Source organism: Helianthus annuus, chromosome 16 (genome assembly GCF_002127325.2).
Source record: "Helianthus annuus cultivar XRQ/B chromosome 16, HanXRQr2.0-SUNRISE, whole genome shotgun sequence".
Taxonomy (NCBI): domain Eukaryota; kingdom Viridiplantae; phylum Streptophyta; class Magnoliopsida; order Asterales; family Asteraceae; genus Helianthus; species Helianthus annuus.
In genome coordinates, this window is record NC_035448.2 from 185,846,735 (window position 1) to 185,868,476 (window position 21,742).

General features: G+C 36.5%; 1 long non-coding RNA gene across 1 annotated transcript; it reads right to left on the reverse strand.

Moving 5' to 3' along the window:
* Positions 1 to 265: 265 nt before the first annotated feature.
* On the reverse strand, positions 266 to 2,069 carry LOC118488003. Its single transcript, XR_004883219.1, has 3 exons — positions 2,007 to 2,069; positions 1,192 to 1,252; positions 266 to 331 (listed from the first exon to the last, which is right to left on the reverse strand). It is a non-coding gene; the product is annotated as an uncharacterized LOC118488003 (long non-coding RNA).
* Positions 2,070 to 21,742: the final 19,673 nt, after the last annotated feature.

Sequence of the window (21,742 nt, forward strand, 5' to 3'; positions counted from 1 at the left end):
CTTTTTACAAAATTAAATAGCTCTGTTTTTATATATACTGAATGTATTTGTACAAAATTTAATAGCTCTATTTCTATGTAGGTACCGAACCAAGTATGTCTTCGGAAACAATGGGTTACCTTATCCCTTAAACTAATTAAGGCTTACCATTGGTCCAAGTAGCAACTCAGATAAGATTCTGGTCTGAATCACTAACTAAAACATTAACTAAAACAGTCGTATGTCGAAAGCAAACCATAAAATTGGGTCTAAAACTCACCTTAAACGGCGTGTGAACACATAAAGAGATGAAATACAATCCGGCGACACCAAATGGAAAGACAACCGGGGCCTGTTCTATAATAATGTAATTAATAATTAATTTAATACATCATATGAAAATCTATTAATCCGTTGGGTCCTGTTAAAATCCCTCTCAAAATCTGCCATTTCAAGTTTCTTTACAAAAATGTACTATCTTTGCAAAATTCTCTTTAAATCTTCAATTTCCCATATTCTTGAAAAAATAAAATGACTATGTACGCGGTAAGTGTTGAACCAACCTTCCATATTTGTTCTCGTCGATTAAAACCATACCTAAAAATAGCCGACACGATACTCTGACTCGCAATAAACAAACTCGATAAACCAATATTAAAGATACTGAAATCAGAAGCGAACGTTTTGGAACGTATTGAATGATACAATAACAACCATCGATTAAAGCCCTAAAACTCTTGACGAAAATAAAAACAATGCAAAATCAAAAGTCTACTGTCGATTAAATCCCCATTAAAGCAACATATACACAATCTGTACTATTCAACACAAACATAAAAACAGATGAAATAGCAGTTCCGGAGAATATATGTTTGCCTAACCAGATATATACGCACACAAGCATAAATTTTTAACCATGCTTATCAAGAACCAAGTTTCGAAGTCAAAAGATTACTATAAAACAATATGAAAACATTTTACATAAATAAAGTAGCAAACTTTTATAAAAAAATTACACACCTAAAAATAAATGAGCCGAGCCAAGGTTGCTAGTTTAACTCCGAGCCCGAGCACAACATATATCAGCTCAGATAGGCTTGTTTACAGCCCCCAAGTCATATGTATAAATATTTAAAAATATATATATAATCAATAATCTCAAGGAAACCGAACTTAGATGACAAAGAACACATGTAGAAGTCCGTGACCCACCATGTTGAAGGTTTAATGTAGCATAGATGGCAACCATTGAAAGCCTCCTTAGTATGTACATCTGCAAATACCAATTAATAAAGAAGATAAACATAAACCCATTAAAAATTGTAAATTTAACAATAAAAACTTGGTTAGCATAACAAAGATACAGACACTTTATGTTGAAGATATAATAAGTTATTGATACAGTGAAATTGGATATGAAATGTAGGTTTACATTACAACTCATAGTATGATCGCGCTATAATAAATCATTACAATACAATAACCCGAATCATAAACTAAAGCAAGTGCCAAGATTCAAATGGTGATGAGACATTTGAGACTTATACAGGTTACCTAATAAGCCAAAGCGTAAGGTGATGATATGTTTGAGACTCCATCGAGAGACATCAATCAGTATAGCATATAGAAAAAGATTCAGACAAAAACAACCAAAAATTAAAGCAGCTCAGATATAATGATATGAACACATTTTTTTGGGCTTTTAGATGTGTAATCAAACTCAAATACAACAGGCCTATCATAATATTAACATACAGAACGAAAACTAAATTAAATTAGATTAAATCAAATCACACCTATGTAAACAAATGTTCGATATTCATAACTCATTGGGGAAAAGCAAATAGCACCTTATAAATCAAAGGTGAAGAAGAGCAATTGCCAAAAACAAATGCATCCGATTGAAAGTGTCCCCAACCCCAATTAATCAATTGATGCAATCAAATGCAACAATCAATTCAATTGACTGGATTGTTTCTTTAAAATTAGAAATCCAAAAAAAAAGGTTCGAGTTGCGTAATGTTTACCTTCAAATGTGGAACTTTTGAGCCCTAATCGTTATCAAAATTCTTCTTGGTGTGTTCTTCCACCATTGGCTTCCATAGACGAACTCGTGCATTTCAAAACCAGTGTGAAACTTGATTTCCGGAAGAAAAGTAAACAATACAAACATTGAAAAGGAAGGAGAAGTATGAGATTTGAAACCCTAACCTGTTGAATGTCTCCAATATTTGATGTAGAATCGAGACATCGACTATGGTGAAACTACGATCTAGGGCTTTTTGAAAGGGAAAATGAAAAAAGGGAAAGGATAAAGGGAACATACGGGGGTTAAGGGAATGAGGAAAAGAAATAAAAATCGCCATAGATGAAAGAGGAGTATTAGGGTTTGTGAACTGAAGCTTACGAAAGAATACAAAGCGTGCATTCAGATTTGCCGCTTAAAGGAAAATTTGGGGAAACAATCAATTCCCACGTGTCAGACACATGGGTAAAAAGATGACATGTGGCCTAAGATTGTTTTGTTTTATTAGAAGTTATAGATGATGCTCATGGCACGAGTAGAAGGTAGAAACCAATCACCAAAAAAGTCCATATAGCGACCAATATTCATCTAGGATGTCTTGTGGCCTACTCATTTTTAAATATCTAAAAGCATTCAAGGATCACATCATATTAGGCCTACAAGTCTCTTACTAAATGATCCTTTTAAGACAAATTATTAAGAAAACAAGCGTCATCAGGGCATTGGCAATGTGGATGGCTTGTTGTAAAGGGGTGTTGGGTGTGTTGCGAGAGGGAGTCCCCTTATGATGGTCGTCACCTAAATCATCCCACCACCCATTTTATAAATTAATACATGGAAAAGTGAAGATCACACCTCAACTTGCTCTAAGGTAGGCGTATCTACAATGGGGATCCGTCAACCCTCACAAACAATGAGGTGGGGGAGAGATAACTAAGGTGGAGAAGACATACAACAGATGTGGAGGAGAGAGGAGAGCTGGAAGTCCAGAACATGGCAGGGGGGCCTTAATAAAAGCTACGTGATATGGCTGCTCTGGATTGTGTGTGGGCGCTCAGGCGACTACTTATGTGCCTTTGACTACTATGCGCGGGGAGGGGGAGGGGGATCGATGAGATCTTGTGAGTTTGGTTTCAAGGCCTTACTTCGTGTCAATAAATTAAGGGAAAATTACCAAAATGTTAGTTGACCAAGAGTGTTTTCAAATTTGTCACCCTCATGCATCCTTGGAAGGACTACTCAGCCTCGGAAGCGTCCGCCTTTCACGTTGAAGCGTCCGCATTTCACGTTGAAGCGTCAGTTTCCTTTCAAGCGACACGTGTCCGCCACGTTGAAGCGTCCGTTCTGTTACCAAATTGCGGCAGTCTCCGACGCATCATAACCATAATTTTTTAATGCGTCCCTGTGTACGTTACCGAGGTCTGGCCGACGCTTTCGAGGCATTGGCCGACGCTTCCGAGGCTTGCCGACGCTTTCGAGGCTTGACCCGACGCTTCCCTAGGCTTGACCGACGCTCCCCGAGGTTTGCCCGACGTTTCCCAAGGCTTGACCGACGCTCCCACTCCCCCGAGCCTTGACCGACGCTTCCCGACGCTTATGAAAAAAAATAAAAATTGGAAACTCAAAAGCCGTTTAAGTTTTACCGTGCACACATTTACCCCACTATATAACCCGTTCACTTATCAGTTATCAAACACCCGCCGTTTTCAAAAATTTTGCAAACAAAAAAATCAGCCATTTCACTATAACTCCGACGCCGTCAACGACCCGACAATGGCCACCTCCTGGACTGACGTTGAAGACATTGCTCTGTGCGAAGCATGGGAGCAGGCCATGATCGATCCTCCACGTCGAGGACACGGTGGGCTCTGGGTCCGTGTTCAACAGATTTTCGCCCAACTACGTGGTCCGGACCACAACCGGACCATTGACGCACTATCCTCCAGGTTCCGTGTCCTGCGGTTGGAATGTGAGAGATTTGATCGATATTTCAAGAAAGTGGAGACAGAAATGCCGGACCTTGGTGAGGACGATCAGAAGGAGGTGGCCCTCATCAACTACCGTCATGAAGAGAGACATGATTTCAAACATGTCTCAGAGTGGGAGGCTATAAGGATATGGTTTTAGATAATATTATGTGTTGTTTAGTTTTTTTATTTTTATTATGTTATGTTTTGATGTTAATTAGTGTTTAATATAAAAATTTTTGACTAAAAAATAACATGTTTTATATCATTTAAAATTTGCTCCGTTAATGTACATCTTAACCGGATCCCATGTTAGAAATGTTTATAAGTTATAAAAAAAATTTGGACAAAGAAACAAAGTTTATAACTTATAAAAAAAATTGGACAAAGAAACAAAGAAATGCTTCTTTGGCCGACGCTTCGGAAGCTTCACGGACGCGTTAGCAACTGAGGCGGACGCTTCAACATCGAACACGTGTCACTTGAAAGCAAACGGACGCTTCAACGTGACAGGCGGACGCTTCTGAGGCTGAGTAGTCCTTCCAAGGACGCAGTAGGGTGACAAATTTGAAAATACTCTTAGTCAACCAACATTTTGGTAATTTTCCCATAAATTAATCTATATAATCAAACAACCATATTTGACCAAAGAAGCACCGATAAATCACCTATGATCTCACAAAATGACAAATTGCATGAACTTAGATAAAGAAATGGTACGCAATTTAAGTAGAACTACACATTTGTTTATTTTAGAAATTGAACATGCAACCGCCTTTTTTGCGAACAAGTTGTTGCTGGTTATCTTTGATAAGTTATGTGAAATCCATGTTGACGCGATGATACTAACACTTGTTAAGAGCATATGAGTTTTAATTACTTTAATCTATATATTAGAAGACTACGATATAAATTGTTGGGATTGAACCCTACCAGAGGAACAGATGATGTAAAGCCAAAACTGGTTCAGAACAGTGGATTCATCATAAGAAGCAGTTTGCACTAAACTTTCCCCTTGAAAGTGATCCTAACAGCTGATATGCTCCAAGTACTGCTCTTATCAACAACTGTTGTTCCTGGAAGCTACTGATCAAGTCAAAGATTGATGAAGAACTATAGCCCTGCTGCCCAATCTACTGCCTTGAGTCAAGCACTGCTGATCATGACAAGTGCTGCTGGGTTCACAACAGTGGAAGGATGCAGCAGCAGTTTCCATTCTCTTTATGTAATGTAAAGCCAAAGCACTGATAAAGTTTAAAGGCTGAAGCTAAATCTACTGATGAATTCCAAGCACTGATGAAGAACCAAAGTACTGCTCTTTCAAGGCCTGATCACCCTTTGAAGAAAGCACTGATGCTCAAACATCAGTGGTCGACTGCAACAGTGGAATGAAGAATCAGTGTTTATACATCAGTGTTTTAAGTATAATCAGTGTTTATATGATCAGTAGTTGTAGAACAGTAGATAGGGTTTGTTAGTCTGTTAGATGTCGCTTTCATGGTGACGTCAGCTGAGATGCCCAGTGGTTTGGACTGCCTATAAATGTAACAGTACTCTGTACTGTTACATTTGATTGACTGAGTGGTTTCTTCTTCTCCAGTCCAATCCTTTCATCTTGTGCAACTAACCCTGGAGTATCAGGCTGAGGGGGAGTTTAGTTTGTAAGCTTGCATTGTAACCTTTTGCTTTTAATGTAATCTTTCGACTCTATGAAAAAGCAATTGTTTATCAAACTATATTCTCCTTTGATTGTGTTTAACAAAGTTTGTATACAATTCTGCTGCACTTTACATCATTTCATATACTCTGAATGTTCAATTCATACAAACAAGCACAATCACAGACAGCCTCAGATCCTAACAATTGGTATCAGAGCTCGGACAGTCAAATTCGATCTAACAATCAATTTGACATAACAGTTCAGCTCAAAATTCATTGATATTAAGGTTGGTTGCATTTAGTTGAAAAACAGAGCAACGAGAAATCATGTTCAAAATGATGGATCAGACATTCTGTAAAACAACCAAGATGACATTTGACACACAATCTTCACACAACAAGTGATATCATGCATAAAACACCTATAGTGCTCAGATCTGAAAATATGTCTGATAACTATGGTATAATCTCTTTATTTTGCAAAATTGATTTCAGTTGTTGTTATGAAGTTGTGATGTTTTTATCATGACTGCTGCTAAGGTGTTTACCTCATGTCAACGAAAATCTATGTTCGGATGATAACATTAGTGTTTTTGTTAGCATAAAAAGAGGAAAATTAAAACTTTAGCTATTTAGATCTTATGTATTGAGAAACAGGTTGAAAATCCTCTAAAAGGACCAAAAGTCAACTATGTTAAAAATACATTAAGAAAAATCAGCAGTCAAAATATCCAGATCATGAGTAATGTGGAATTTGGCATAAGCAAGTGCAAAAATGTCCAAATCTCTCAAAACATTGCTGAAAATGATTTTGGATTGAGTATTCTTTCCTTGAAAACCTTCCAGTAAAAGTTTCAATACTCTTCTATGGAAAGGGTAAAAAGGGAAAGAAGAAAAATTAAAAAAACTCAAAAGTGTGTTTATCTCAAAACCTTTGAATTCAAAAGAAAAGAGTATAAACCCAAAACACTTAAGAGTTCACAGGTTAATCCTACAAAAGGAAAACCAAAAATAGATCTGCATTTTTGGTCAAACATAATGTCATCAATCATCCATGCTCAATCACTGTTTCAGGGAAGTTCAGGTAACAAAAGTATCTCCAGATAATTTTCAAAAAAGGAGGAATAGGCCAAATTTCTCAGGAATTATTCACATGGTAATAAGGTTCACAAAGAACTTTCAAAACCTTTGTGATCGGGCTCCTCATGGTTACAATCAACTGACAAGGAAATGGTACCAAACAGTGGTTACAGGACTTTGGTTCAAACCACTGACCATTGTCCTAAGCTTGAGAATGAAATGATCCTGACCTTATTCGAAGTTACTTTAACTCTTGAGACACACCAGATCTAATTGATTTTATTATCAGAAAACTTTTACTCTTTTTCTCTGTAAAGTTTTCTTCAAATAAAACAGGATATATTATATTTTTTTTGGAATGATATACTTTGCACTTTTACTTGTTTTTTGATAGTAAAAGTTCAATCAACTGTTGGAATATAGAATCCTTTAATTTTTGCATAGGGTGATATATTCCTTGATAATGATTCAAAAGGAGATGGTGAAATAGTTAAGGTCATTTCAAACTCAAGTTTCCATCTCATATCAAAGTTGATTGTTAACAAATTTCAAACATCTGGTTGCCCATGTTTTACTCTAAGTTCTCAAAAGGAATATTAAAACACAAAATGGGTGATCAAAGCTAAATGAGATGATCATCTGGGATACTCAACCACTGTCAAAATCTATAGAAGTGTTCAAAACTTGAAATAGATATGTGGTAAAACCTGAATGCAAGGGCCAGTAAAATTTTTACATTAAAAATCCCTGTAAATCCTGTTGATATGATTAATTCTGATAAATTAGCATCTAAAATGTGTTTGTCAAGAATTTGATTCTGCAGGTAACTCACAATCACCTTCAACGGATGTTGGATATGATACTAAAATCATTTCCATCATCAGAGCAGCAGATATACAAAACAACGGTTAAAGCTCATCCACTGATGTACAAACAATGTTTGATCAAAATTGCTTTCTAAAACCCTACCACTACTTCACCAAACCACTGTTGATAAATATTCATCAAAAATGGATAAAAAATTATTAGTGTGCCAAACCCCTCCTTCAAATCCATTCACATCCATTTCAAGCCACTGCTGGATCATCAAAGTCACCAGTAGTGGTTAGCTCAGATGATTCACATCTGCAGCTCCACCTGTTAAAAACATCAATCCACTTTAAAACTCAACCATTTCACCATTTTCTTGGCAACATCAATGAAAAGGATTCTTTCAAAAAGGCTATCCTAAAACATGTGTCTTCTTGCTGACTCTCTACCACTCCATCAACAAGTCAAAATGCCATAAAGCACTGAAAGACAGAAAGTTGGGTAGTTGTCTTCTAAGAAGAGCTTCAGCAGTTCAGTGATAACAAGCTTGAAAAACTTGTGCCACAGCCAAAGGATGAGAATCCTTTTGGCAAAAAGTGGGTCCTCAAAGAACATTGCATATGCTAGGAGCATGATTGTCAAGATTTATCATACTTAAACAAGTACAGACACCAAGAGTGTGAAAAGATTACATCAGGGGGATATCAATTCCTAGGCAATAAGCTTAGTGTTTTGACTCTACACATGTAGCAGATGTTTCCACAACATTGATTGAAGAATATTATGATGCTGCTGTTGTTGCTGAAAAGTCCAACCGATTGTAATGCCAAAATATGTTATTGGATTTTGATATAAATTGCTCAAAAGACTTCTTTTATGCAGGGATGTCAAGTAGCTGAATCAAAATACAGTATCTCATTCATCCATCATCACTTGACATCAGACACCACTTTGTGGGGGATTGCTATGAAAAAGGTTTGATTTCTTTGCATCATGTCCATCCTAAAGATCAGCAGGCAGATGTACAAACCTAAGAATTTGATACATCTACCTTTGAAAACTCCATCTCTAGGATTGGAATGCTAAACATGGATCAAAGCAAGTTATCTTGTACTCCATGTGTAAATAGCGTCAAAATGTTTTCAGAAAATCAAAATAAAGCCTTAAAAATAGTTAAAATTGAATTTTCTCAATAAATCTCTAAAGTCTGATGAAACCATAATTTCCAAAACACAAGCAGGGGTGCCTGAGCAGAATTTAGCAGCTACCACTGCTCCTCAGGTATCTGCTGCTGAGCCACTGCTCAAGGTGATCACAGCAGCAAAACAACTGTTGTGAAACCTACACCTAAAATCCACCAAAATAAAAGAAAATTCAAAAGCCCCTCAAACCTACAATAAAGGCAACTCTGGAAGATGAGATCCCAGAGCAACTGCCAGTGACAACACAAAAGTCACTATAAACCACTGCTGCTATTTCCTCACAGCAGATGGTAGAAAGGTCTCAACCCATGCCTCAAACTCCTCCTGCTTCTTCTCAAAAAGAACAGGTTGTAAGAACAGGGACACCAAATTATGATGCTCTGGAATCACTTGATTTCATCATCCACAGTCCACTGCCCGGGACAAATTCACTTTCAACTCCCATCATCATTTCACAAATACCACCATCAATAATGACCTTGTTGCATGCTTTGAATATAACCCAGACATAAATCAGTTCCTCTCAACCACCTATCACCGAGAGTATACTCCAACAAGTGACTGAGTCTGATGCTTATACCTCTGCTATCCCAGCAACAACTGAGGAGGTTACACCCCTTGAGTTACAAGTAACTCTTGGTGGTAATCCAAGTGAAGCAGCCACTACAAGTGCTGAACCCACTGGTTTGCATTTGGACAGTGGTTACATCAATAAGACTTCCTTGGAGGCAATTCCTTCTATAGCACCTCTGACATCCACCAGTGGATCTGTTTTGACCACTGGCAACATCAAAAGGTTGTCAAGTGTTGAAGGAAGAAGACCCCAGTACCAAGAAAACGGGGCATCAGTGGTTAATGTTTGGAGTACACTCCCTACCTCAACCACTGATAAAACCACTACTAGTGGGAAATCAGATGATCCCATTAAATTGGGTGATGGTTTAAGGTACCTAGAATTGACGGATAGAATTGAGAAACTGGATACCTCTGTTGCAGAAATCTAAGAAATGCTGCATCAATTGTTGAAAGTACAAATGGTGCAACCCACTGCTGTTCCAACTCAAGCACTTGCTCCACCACAAGCACCTGCTGCAAATGAGCTATGGAATTTATTTCAACCCCTGCACTTATCTTCGAAAGAGTTGATGATGCCAAAAAGGGGGAGAAAATGACTCTGAGGAAAATCTCTCAGTAACTTTTGCTGAAACATCTGTCAAAGAAAAGGAAAAGGGAGGTGATGAAACCCTGAAATTTAAAGCAGATGATGAAGATACACAAATGAGGATCGTTCAAAGTCAAGTCAATTCAGCTGGTCTCAAAACCACTGCTGATATTAAAAAGGGTAAGGGATGAGAGCAGAGCTTTGGTTGAGAAAAAGATAGTTCTGCAAAAAGAAAAAGAAGAGGTTGGTACTTCATTAAAGAAGAGTCTTGTTAGAAAAACAAGGCAATCAACCACCACGGCTTCTAAAACTAAGCCAGTTACTATTTCAACCACAACTCCTGTTCCCACAAAATCACTTGCACCTCCACCATTAACACACACCACAACCACTGCCATCCCTACTAAATCAACCACTGCCACATCTAAAACATCATCATCACAAACACCACCTGCGGCCATCCTTTATCAACCACTACCATCCCTACTAAATCAACCACTGTGTAACACCCTAGTTACTAATTAACGATTTTGTATGTAATTACCAACAATTAGATGTGTAGTTAAGACTACACATGCTATAGAAATACGGGTTTATTAAAACTTTTACAAATCATAAGTTATTCTACATAACGAGATCGAATTCGTTGTTTAAAATTTACAACGTGGCAAAGTGCGGAAGCGTGTATCTTTATCGTGTTCGGTTCTTCGCTGAGCTTGATCGTCTTCCGGCATCCAAAAGTACCTACATTTCATAAACATGAAATGCTTTAGTCATACGGGGTTTGAAACGTGTCTAAACAAATCCGGGAATTTAAACTAAATAAAAAATATATTTTGTTACTGGGTCCACCGTAACTTACGGTGGCACCGTAAGTTACGGTAGCCCCTGAAAGTCTATCCTTCCACCGTAACTCAGTATGTAACCATCGTAATCATATCAGCTCCACCATAACTTACGGTGGCACCGTAAGTTACGGTGGTCCCTGCATCCAGCTTTTCCATTTTGCCGTTTAACGACACGAAAACTTTCGTATCTTTCAAACCGCTTGTCCGTTTAACCAACTGTTTCTTCCTACGTGATTGTAATTTGATTCTCCACCTTATGGAGTTAAAATCTAACCTCCGGTTTTACAAAATTTTAGACTTTTAAGTCTTCGGCTATTTCCCTTTTTACCAACTTTTGACCCGTTCTATTTTTATCGAACAAACGAGTTTGTTTGACCTTTATTTCCCATAAACCTATCAAGTTCAAAAATGTTTAACATAATAGGTTTCAAATTACAGGTTTATATACCTCCTTAAACCCATTTTCACCCATATGCTCATTTTGACCCGTTAAGGGTATTTATGCATATTTTAAGCACCAATCTCTTTCATTCGCTTCTAAATACCTATGCCCACATTTCTTATCAAATGACTTCCCACCACAACTATATTTGTGGTGGATTCAATGTAGTGATTTATATATTCCAAATTACACACTTTAAATCATTATTTTACGGCAAAGACTCTTTATAGAGACTTTTGACCAATATTTTACGTCTTTTGCTTTTCATACTTATTCAAAGTATTTATTTCTTCCTATCGCTTATTTCCAAACAACCTTTATGGTTCGTTTGCTCAATTTCACTTACAAGGGCGTTTTAGTCAATTTTAGTCCTTCATTTACGACGAAGGACTATTAGTACATGTTTGATTCCAATTTACGACCTTTTAACTATATTCTTGTTTAGAAATCGACATGTTTCTAAAATACCTTAATCATAACTCAATTTATTCGGTTTACCTAAGAGGTAACCAAATATCTATATTTTAACCTTGTCTAATTCTTGTAGAACTCCAAATTCTACATGATGAGTTGTATCATTATACATACCTGGCTCGGGTCAATATACTGACCCGTTTCAATACCTTTCCTTAGTGGCCGTTAATTGATAGCGATGTAAGTATCCATGTGCTATTTATTTCCTAAAATCATACAACTTGACAACCCATTAGTCAATATTGTCAAAGGGTGATAATTTCACCCTTTTGACTCGTTTGGTCTAAATGACCGATTACCATCGCCAATTTGTCAAATATTGTCAATTTACCAATTTGCCCTTATCGGTTATTATAATTTACCTTATTTGATAACCATTAAAAGTACATGTTTCATACATCATAAAATGATCGAATAACCAATTTTAACTCATTTCTAACCACCACTATGGTTTCTTATCATATTTGATTATTTTGTTCCGTACGACTACACGCCGGAACACCATATCTCAATTAGATATTTGTCCTTTACGTACTCTAAAAATATATATATATATATATATATATATATGACTAGTGTAAGATATACTTACTTTGCATCCGAATTATGTTTTTCCTTCGTTCTTGATTCGTTTGACCCGCTTCCTTCCCCAAGCTTCCACCTAGCTTGCCATGCGTCAAACTATCATTGTAATTCGTAAGACGGTTGGGTTAGTCATAATCATTTACGACTATTCCATCCTACGCTTCTTATATCGAGTTTTATCATTTGATCATATACTTGGTCGGTTTGACTTTTTAAAGTCAATCGACTTATCAACTTATTCATTGCACATTGGGTTTATTGAATTTCACTTAGGCATTTCATCCGAATGCTTAAGGAAATCAAATTTTTACACACTAACTACTAGGTATCATGATTTCAAGCATCTATATCACGATCTTAACATCAATTCTTTTATATCATATAAAAACCCATTTCATGGTAAATATGATTTATGTACCCAAACACCTAAATTGTTCAAGTACTTTGTCTTACTAACTAATATGATGATTCTAATCACAAGTTTGACACTAACATCATCATATCATAAAAACCCATCTCAAGTCATGTATGTTCAACACTCAAACTTGCAAATTGTTCAAGTATCTTGTTTCTACTAGCAACTATGATGATTTTAAACATGTGTAAACCATCATCTTCACTACATAATCAAAACCCACTTAGCACATAATAGGTTAATTATCAAATCCCTAGTTTTAACACTAATTCTCCAAGTTTTCAACTAGGGTTTGTCTCTAAACAAAGATTTCAACACAATAGCACTCATAGATTCAATATTCATTCCAGAATTTCGATTATGATTGTTCATCATAATCTCAAAGTATCACCAAATCTTAAAATTCGACATACCTTGTGATCCCCACGACTAGGTGATCATTTATATGTGTTCATGCATCGATTTGGGTCTTGATTTGAGCTTCAATTTGTTGATTTGTTGGAGTTAGGGTTTTGGCTCTCCTTGGAGCCTTCTCCTGGTCGTTCACGAACACACTAGGTGTGTGTGTGTTTTGTTTTTGATTTTAGTAAATAATCTTTTAGATTATTCCACCTTTGGCCCCTCAAGTTTTGTTAACTAGTAAGTAGGCTACAACCTGCTTATTTTCAACAATACTTTGTTTTGTTAACTAGGTTAAACTTTGCTAGTTTAACTTAGTGAGTTCGGGTAGTCATAACCCGTTTTATTTTAAGTCCCGATAGCTCGGGCCTTCTATATACTTTGTTTTCCTCAAAGTATTTATCCTCTTTTAATTAACATCAAATTTATTTATTTAAATCCTAATATTAACCGGGTTAATTTTTACCACTAACGGTATTTTACCCGTCGTCACTAGTAAGGTGGTTTAATTACCAAACCCATTTTTTGGGTGTTACAAGTCTACCCCCCTTAAAGAGGTTTCGTCCTCGAAACCTTGCTTACATAGTTCTTTGAGTTCTAAACTCAATGCGTTTGACTCGAGTAATCTCTTAAGCATTACTCATACTTTAACCAATTGTTAGTATTACCAGAAAAATTATGGTAATGTCTTTTTTTTTTTGGTTACAGAACCTCTACGTACCTCATACGACATAATGTAACTTGAAATAACATAATTCCGTTATTTTTACTAGTGTAGTTAACTTAGCGATTTCCATCGCTTTTATATATTATCGAACTCTTGGTGAATCCGTTACCTCGACCCGTTTAAAAGTCTTTAGAAAAATATTTCACTTTTAACAATAATTTCTCCTGTTTTCAGATTTATTTATTCGGTTCAGTTATACCGAATCCACCGCTTACAAGCAAACCAATTTTTTTTTTATTGATTTGAATTACTGGCCTTAACCGGTCTTACTAACTAGACTTATTAGTCCCGTTACTCTTCACCGCCCGCTTGGTGATAATGTGATTACACTTCACATTGCATTTCTTGACCGTGATCGTGTCACGTCATGTTTAACTTATATCAACCTTTCATTTTCGAAAATACCACTTTTTCGAATATATCATCTTGCACCTATCGACGTTAAGACCCATACTCTTTGATATTTGTTATTTCCAAATTCGTCTTATAGTATTCATGTTTGTTAAAACGTTGTTTCTTACTAAAACTAAATTTTAGTTTAACGTTTTTCCTTTTTAACTATGTCAATTACTCATATTAAGGAAATTGACAACCCATAATTTATTCTTTTCCGTTCTCATTTTACGCGGGGAATCATAACTTGTTCCCTTGCTTTACACTATTGACCCGTAGGTTCTTTCACTTAGCTTCATAGGCTATTTCTTATTATGTTTGGAATCGTTTATTTTCGCTCTTGAACTTCAATTGACCTTGACCGTAGTCTAAGGTTTCATCATTTTTTTTCCGACTTTGTCCTTAAGTTTGACGTTTTACAAAAACGACCCGTTAAGGGACAGATTTGCATTTTCCGGGTTCGAGTGTAAGTACACCCCCTCCCAATGCATATCTAAATCATTTTACATGTTTACATTCTCCGGGTTCGAGTGTAAGTACACTCCCTCCCAATACTTGTCTAAATCATTTTATATGCTTGCGTCTTCTGGGTTCGAGTGTAAGTACACTCCTTCCCAATACTCGTCTAAATCATTTTACATGCTTGCGTTTTCTGGGTTCGAGTGTAAGTACACTCCTTCCCAATACTCGTCTAAATCATTTTACATGCTTGCGTTTTCTGGGTTCGAGTGTAAGTACACTCCTTCCCAATACTCGTCTAAATCATTTTACATGCTTGCGTTTACTGGGTTCGAGTGTAAGTACACTCCTTCCCAATACTCGTCTAAATCATTTTACATGCTTGCGTTTTCTGGGTTCGAGTGTAAGTACACTCCTTCCCAATACTTGTCTAAATCATTTTACATGCTTGCGTTTTCTGGGTTCGAGTGTAAGTACACTCCTTCCCAATACTTGTCTAAATCATTTTACATGCTTGCGTTTTCTGGGTTCGAGTGTAAGTACACTCCTTCACAATACTCGTCTAAATCATTTTACATGCTTGCGTTTTCTGGGTTCGAGTGTAAGTACACTCCTTCCCAATACTTGTCTAAATCATTTTACATGCTTGCGTTTTCTTCACCCGGGCTCATTATCCTAATGTAATACGCTCCCGTCACTTGGTCGTGCGTTTACATTATTATCAAATATTTTGCTTATCTGATTCATTTGGGTACTTTTTAATTAGTCCCATTCACCCTGCCCTTACTACATCGGATGTAAACGTGTCTGCCATAAGAAGTTCATGGTATCATATGCCACTACTTACTTGGCCAGAGTAAGCGATTAACATATGACACACATGATCTTTTTATAGTTTTCACATCACGCCCTATGTAAGTAACGCCTCTATTTGTTTCTCTTGGAAACAATATCCCGAATACATTTTCTATTCGGGTTTTTCCAAGTTTTTAATCTACATATGCAACTTTCAATTTCTACTCATTTGTTGCATATTGCTATTTGTGCAATTATTTAAAATGTGCACCTGGTAATGTTTGCCCCGATGGGCGTTCCTTGCCATTAACCTTGTTCGCGGTCGTTACGCGATTTAGTCCTCGGTGAGCATGCTCCTCTTGTTATACTTCGGACCGTTCCATCATCATATCCACAATTTTGTTTGACTCTCGTCGTCTTCAAACACGAGTGTCCTTCAATTAAAACATTCACAAAAGTTAGTAACGTCAACTTTAATAATCGCCCGTATTATAACACAAGGCTTTTTCTACTATACGCGTCAACGCGCATATTTTCGTCAACTACATCAATCGTTTAATTGGGGTAACGTGTTTTACACGATAGCCCTATGTGTTATTTACAACAATTTGGCATACTAAACTATTAACATACGTGTACTTACCGGATTTGCGATCAAGCCTCAAACCGAACACTATTCTTTATCAAGAGCGTAAGGTTTAAGTCCAAGCATGGTTTTCCCCACCATACTTGAATCTCTTAAACCAAGGCTCTGATACCAACTTGTAACACCCTAGTTACTAATTAACGATTTTGTATGTAATTACCAACAATTAGATGTGTAGTTAAGACTACACATGCTATAGAAATACGGGTTTATTAAAACTTTTACAAATCATAAGTTATTCTACATAACGAGATCGAATTCGTTGTTTAAAATTTACAACGTGGCAAAGTGCGGAAGCGTGTATCTTTATCGTGTTCGGTTCTTCGCTGAGCTTGATCGTCTTCCGGCATCCAAAAGTACCTACATTTCATAAACATGAAATGCTTTAGTCATACGGGGTTTGAAACGTGTCTAAACAAATCCGGGAATTTAAACTAAATAAAAAATATATTTTGTTACTGGGTCCACCGTAACTTACGGTGGCACCGTAAGTTACGGTAGCCCCTGAAAGTCTATCCTTCCACCGTAACTCAGTATGTAACCATCGTAATCATATCAGCTCCACCGTTACTTACGATGGCACCGTAAGTTACGGTGGTCCCTGCATCCAGCTTTTCCATTTTGCCGTTTAACGACACGAAAACTTTCGTATCTTTCGAACCGCTTGTCCGTTTAACCTACCGTTTCTTCCTACGTGATTGTAATTTGATTCTCCACCTTATGGAGTTAAAATCTAACCTCCGGTTTTACAAAATTTTAGACTTTTAAGTCTTCGGCTATTTCCCTTTTTACCAACTTTTGACCCGTTCTATTTTTATCGAACAAACGAGTTTGTTTGACCTTTATTTCCCATAAACCTATCAAGTTCAAAAATGTTTAACATAATAGGTTTCAAATTACAGGTTTATATACCTCCTTAAACCCATTTTCACCCATATGCTCATTTTGACCCGTTAAGGGTATTTATGCATATTTTAAGCACCAATCTCTTTCATTCGCTTCTAAATACCTATGCCCACATTTCTTATCAAATGACTTCCCACCACAACTATATTTGTGGTGGATTTAATGTAGTGATTTATATATTCCAAATTACACACTTCAAACCATTATTTTACGGCAAAGACTCTTTATAGAGATTTTTGACCAATATTTTACGTCTTTTGCTCTTCATACTTATTCAAAGTATTTATTTCATCCTATCGCTTATTTCCAAACAACCTTTATGATTCCTTTGCTCAATTTCACTTACAAGGGCGTTTTAGTCAATTTTAGTCCTTCATTTACGACGAAGGACTATTAGTACATGTTTGATTCCAATTTACGACCTTTTAACTATATTCTTGTTTAGAAATCGATATGTTTCTAAAATACCTTAATCATAACTCAATTTATTCGGTTTACCTAAGAGGTAACCAAATATCTATATTTTAACCTTGTCTAATTCTTGTAGAACTCCAAATTCTACATACATACCTGGCTCGGGTCAATATATTGACCCGTTTCAATACCTTTCCTTAGTGGCCGTTAATTGATAGCGATGTAAGTATCCATGTGCTATTTCTTTCCTAAAATCATACAACTTGACAACCCATTAGTCAATATTGTCAAAGGGTGATAATTTCACCCTTTTGACTCGTTTGGTCTAAATGACCAATTACCATCACCAATTTGTCAAATATTGTCAATTTACCAATTTGCCCTTATCGGTTATTATAATTTACCTTATTTGATTACCATTAAAAGTACATGTTTCATTCGTCATAAAATGATCGAATAACCAATTTTAACTCATTTCTAACCACCACTATGGTTTCTTATCATATTTGATTATTTTGTTCCGTACGACTACACGCCGGAACACCATATCTCAATTAGATATTTGTCCTTTACGTACTCTAAATATATATATATATATATATGACTAGTGTAAGATATACTTACTTTGCATCCGAATTATGCTTTTCCTTCGTTCTTGATTCGTTTGACCCGCTTCCTTCCCCAAGCTTTCACCTAGCTTGCCATGCGTCAAACTATCATTGTAATTCGTAAGACGGTTGTGTTAGTCATAATCATTTACGACTATTCCATCCTACGCTTCTTATATCGAGTTTTATCATTTGATCATATACTTGGTCGGTTTGACTTTTTAAAGTCAATCGACTTATCAACTTATTCATTGCACATTGGGTTTATTGAATTTCACTTAGGCATTTCATCCGAATGCTTAAGGAAATCAAATTTTTACACACTAACTACTAGGTATCATGATTTCAAGCATCTATATCACGATCTTAACATCAATTCTTTTATATCATATAAAAACCCATTTCATGGTAAATATGATTTATGTACCCAAACACCTAAATTGTTCAAGTACTTTGTCTTACTAACTAATATGATGATTCTAATCACAAGTTTGACACTAACATCATCATATCATAAAAACCCATCTCAAGTATCTTGTTTCTACTAGCAACTATGATGATTTTAAACATGTGTAAACCATCATCTTCACTACATAATCAAAACCCACTTAGCACATAATAGGTTAATTATCAAATCCCTAGTTTTAACACTAATTCTCCAAGTTTTCAACTAGGGTTTGTCTCTAAACAAAGATTTCAACACAATAGCACTCATAGATTCAATATTCATTCCAGAATTTCGATTATGATTGTTCATCATAATCTCAAAGTATCACCAAATCTTAAAATTCGACATACCTTGTGATCCCCACGACTAGTGATCATTTATATGTGTTCATGCATCGATTTGGGTCTTGATTTGAGCTTCAATTTGTTGATTTGTTGGAGTTAGGGTTTTGGCTCTCCTTGGAGCCTTCTCCTGGTCGTTCACGAACACACTAGGTGTGTGTGTGTTTTGTTTTTGATTTTAGTAAATAATCTTTTAGATTATTCCACCTTTGGCCCCTCAAGTTTTGTTAACTAGTAAGTAGGCTACAACCTACTTATTTTCAATAATACTTTGTTTTGTTAACTAGGTTAAACTTTGCTAGTTTAACTTAGTGAGTTCGGGGTAGTCATAACCCGTTTTATTTTAAGTCCTGTTAGCTCGGGCCTTCTATATACTTTGTTTTCCTCAAAGTATTTATCCTCTTTTAATTAACATCAAATTTATTTATTTAAATCCTAATATTAACCGGGTTAATTTTTACCACTAACGGTATTTTACCCGTCGTCACTAGTAACGTGGTTTAATTACCAAACCCATTTTTGGGGTGTTACACACTGCCACATCTAAAACATCATCATCATCACAAACACCACCTGCGGCCATCCTTTATCAAAGAAGGAAACAAAGCAGAGGGATGCAGAAATACCAAAAGAAGACCAAGCTTCAGAGAAATATATCATAAAAATGGTTCTTCAGACACTTAGAGCAGAACTACAAGAAACAGCAAAATCTCAAGACACTGCTCAAAGTTGTCATTACCAGGCATCATTCTCCAAACTCATCATTCAAATAAACCTCTCCCAAGAAACCCACTGGACTCAAAAATACTAAAGTGGATGTCTGATCAAAAGACCCACGTATTGACTTTGCTCAGGTCCAATGGTGAAGTGAAGCATATATCAAGGGAAACAACACTCGGCCTGGGTGTTGAAGATTTGTAAGATCTCCTTGAGCTTACACTGTGCAGGGATGAGGATGACACAGATTCCATGAACTTTGAATTACAATTCAAAGGACAAGTCAGGGAATTCCTGATGAGCAATAAAGATCCAGAATAATGAAGGGTTTTGGCATCATCTGTTCCAGGGGGAGATTGTTGGGATTAAACCCTACCAGAGGAACAGATGATGTAAAGCCAAAACTGGTTCAGAACAGTGGATTCATCATAAGACGCAGTTTGCACTAAACTTTCCCCTTGAAAGTGATCCTAACAGCTGATATGCTCCAAGTACTGCTCTTATCAACAACTGCTGTTCCTGGAAGCTACTGATCAAGTCAAAGATTGATGAAGAACTATAGCCCTGCTGCCCAATCTACTGCCTTGAGTCAAGCACTGCTGATCATGACAAGTGCTGCTGGGTTCACAACAGTGGAAGGATGCAGCAGCAGTTTCCATTCTCTTTATGTAATGTAAAGCCAAAGCACTGATAAAGTTTAAAGGCTGAAGCTAAATCTACTGATGAATTCCATGCACTGATGAAGAACCAAAGTACTGCTCTTTCAAGGCCTGATCACCCTTTGAAGAAAGCACTGATGCTCAAACATCAGTGGTCGACTGCAACAGTGGAATGAAGAATCAGTGTTTATACATCAGTGTTTTAAGTATAATCAGTTTATATGATCAGTAGTTGTAGAACAGTAGATAGGGTTTGTTAGTCTGTTAGATGTCGCTTTCATGGTGACGTCAGCTGAGATGCCCAGTGGTTTGGACTGCCTATAAATGTAACAGTACTCTGTACTGTTACATTTGATTGACTGAGTGGTTTCTTCTTCTCCAGTCCAATCCTTTCATCTTGTGCAACCAACCCTGGAGTATCAGGCTGAGGGGGAGTTTAGTCTGTAAGCTTGCATTGTAACCTTTTGCGTTTAATGTAATCTTTCGACTCTATGAAAAAGCAATTGTTTATCAAACTATATTCTCCTTTGATTGTGTTTAACAAAGTTTGTATACAATTCCGCTGCACTTTACATCATTTCATATACTCTGAATGTTCAATTCATACAAACAAGCACAATCACAGACAGCCTCGGATCCTAACATAAATGGTTATAAATGGTTGTAAAAATCCCGACTAGGCACCGATTAATCCCGATTAATTTCCGTTTAATTATAATTAATCCCGATTATATCCGGTTAATCCCCGGTTAATCACAATTAATCGCTAGTCCTCAGCCCACCGGCCGACTAGCGACTAGCGATTTCTACAACCATGGTTATAACAATAAAAGCCAAGTAGAGAACAAGAGTTGGTTACTTGGTTGTTATTGCTATTTGCTACATGGGCCTACTAATAGGTCAGAATAGTTGTTTAACAATTCAATGTAGATGCGTTATCATAAATATTTACTACTAGGTTATAACCCGTGGTACCCTGGTCGCTCTATTTTTAAGTATATTAATATTTTATTAATTTTATTACAATGGTCCGTTTTATAAAACATATATCTCAAAATCATAATCAAACTTAGGAATTAGAAAAAGAAACAACCCTATCTTTTTTAAGACCATCATAATTCGTATTATATACCTGGGCCAGCGTATTCGCTTAAAACCCCATTAAAAAAATAACAGTTGCATATTGTCTCTCAATTACAATCCAACCCACATATATTTACATAAAAACATACAACAATATTGTTCTACTCTGAACAATCTCCATTCCACCCACATATATTTACTTAAAAACATACTACAATGTGTGCTCCACTATCTTCTTTGAATCGCCATAAACCGGACACAAATCTGAGTCGTAAAAGATGTTTCATCTCGCAAGAGCATCCAGATTAGGCAATCTATCTAGTACCGCACTACATCTAAGAATCACAACTTTTTTTTGGAACCCAATTATTCCAAAAATAAGCATAAGCCAGCGTGTCATCATACTGGTGTCACAAATTCTGTTTTTTATACACTTTACCGGGAACCCATTTGAATTCAGATCCCACGCCCATGTATCATTTCCTTGATCGATCCACA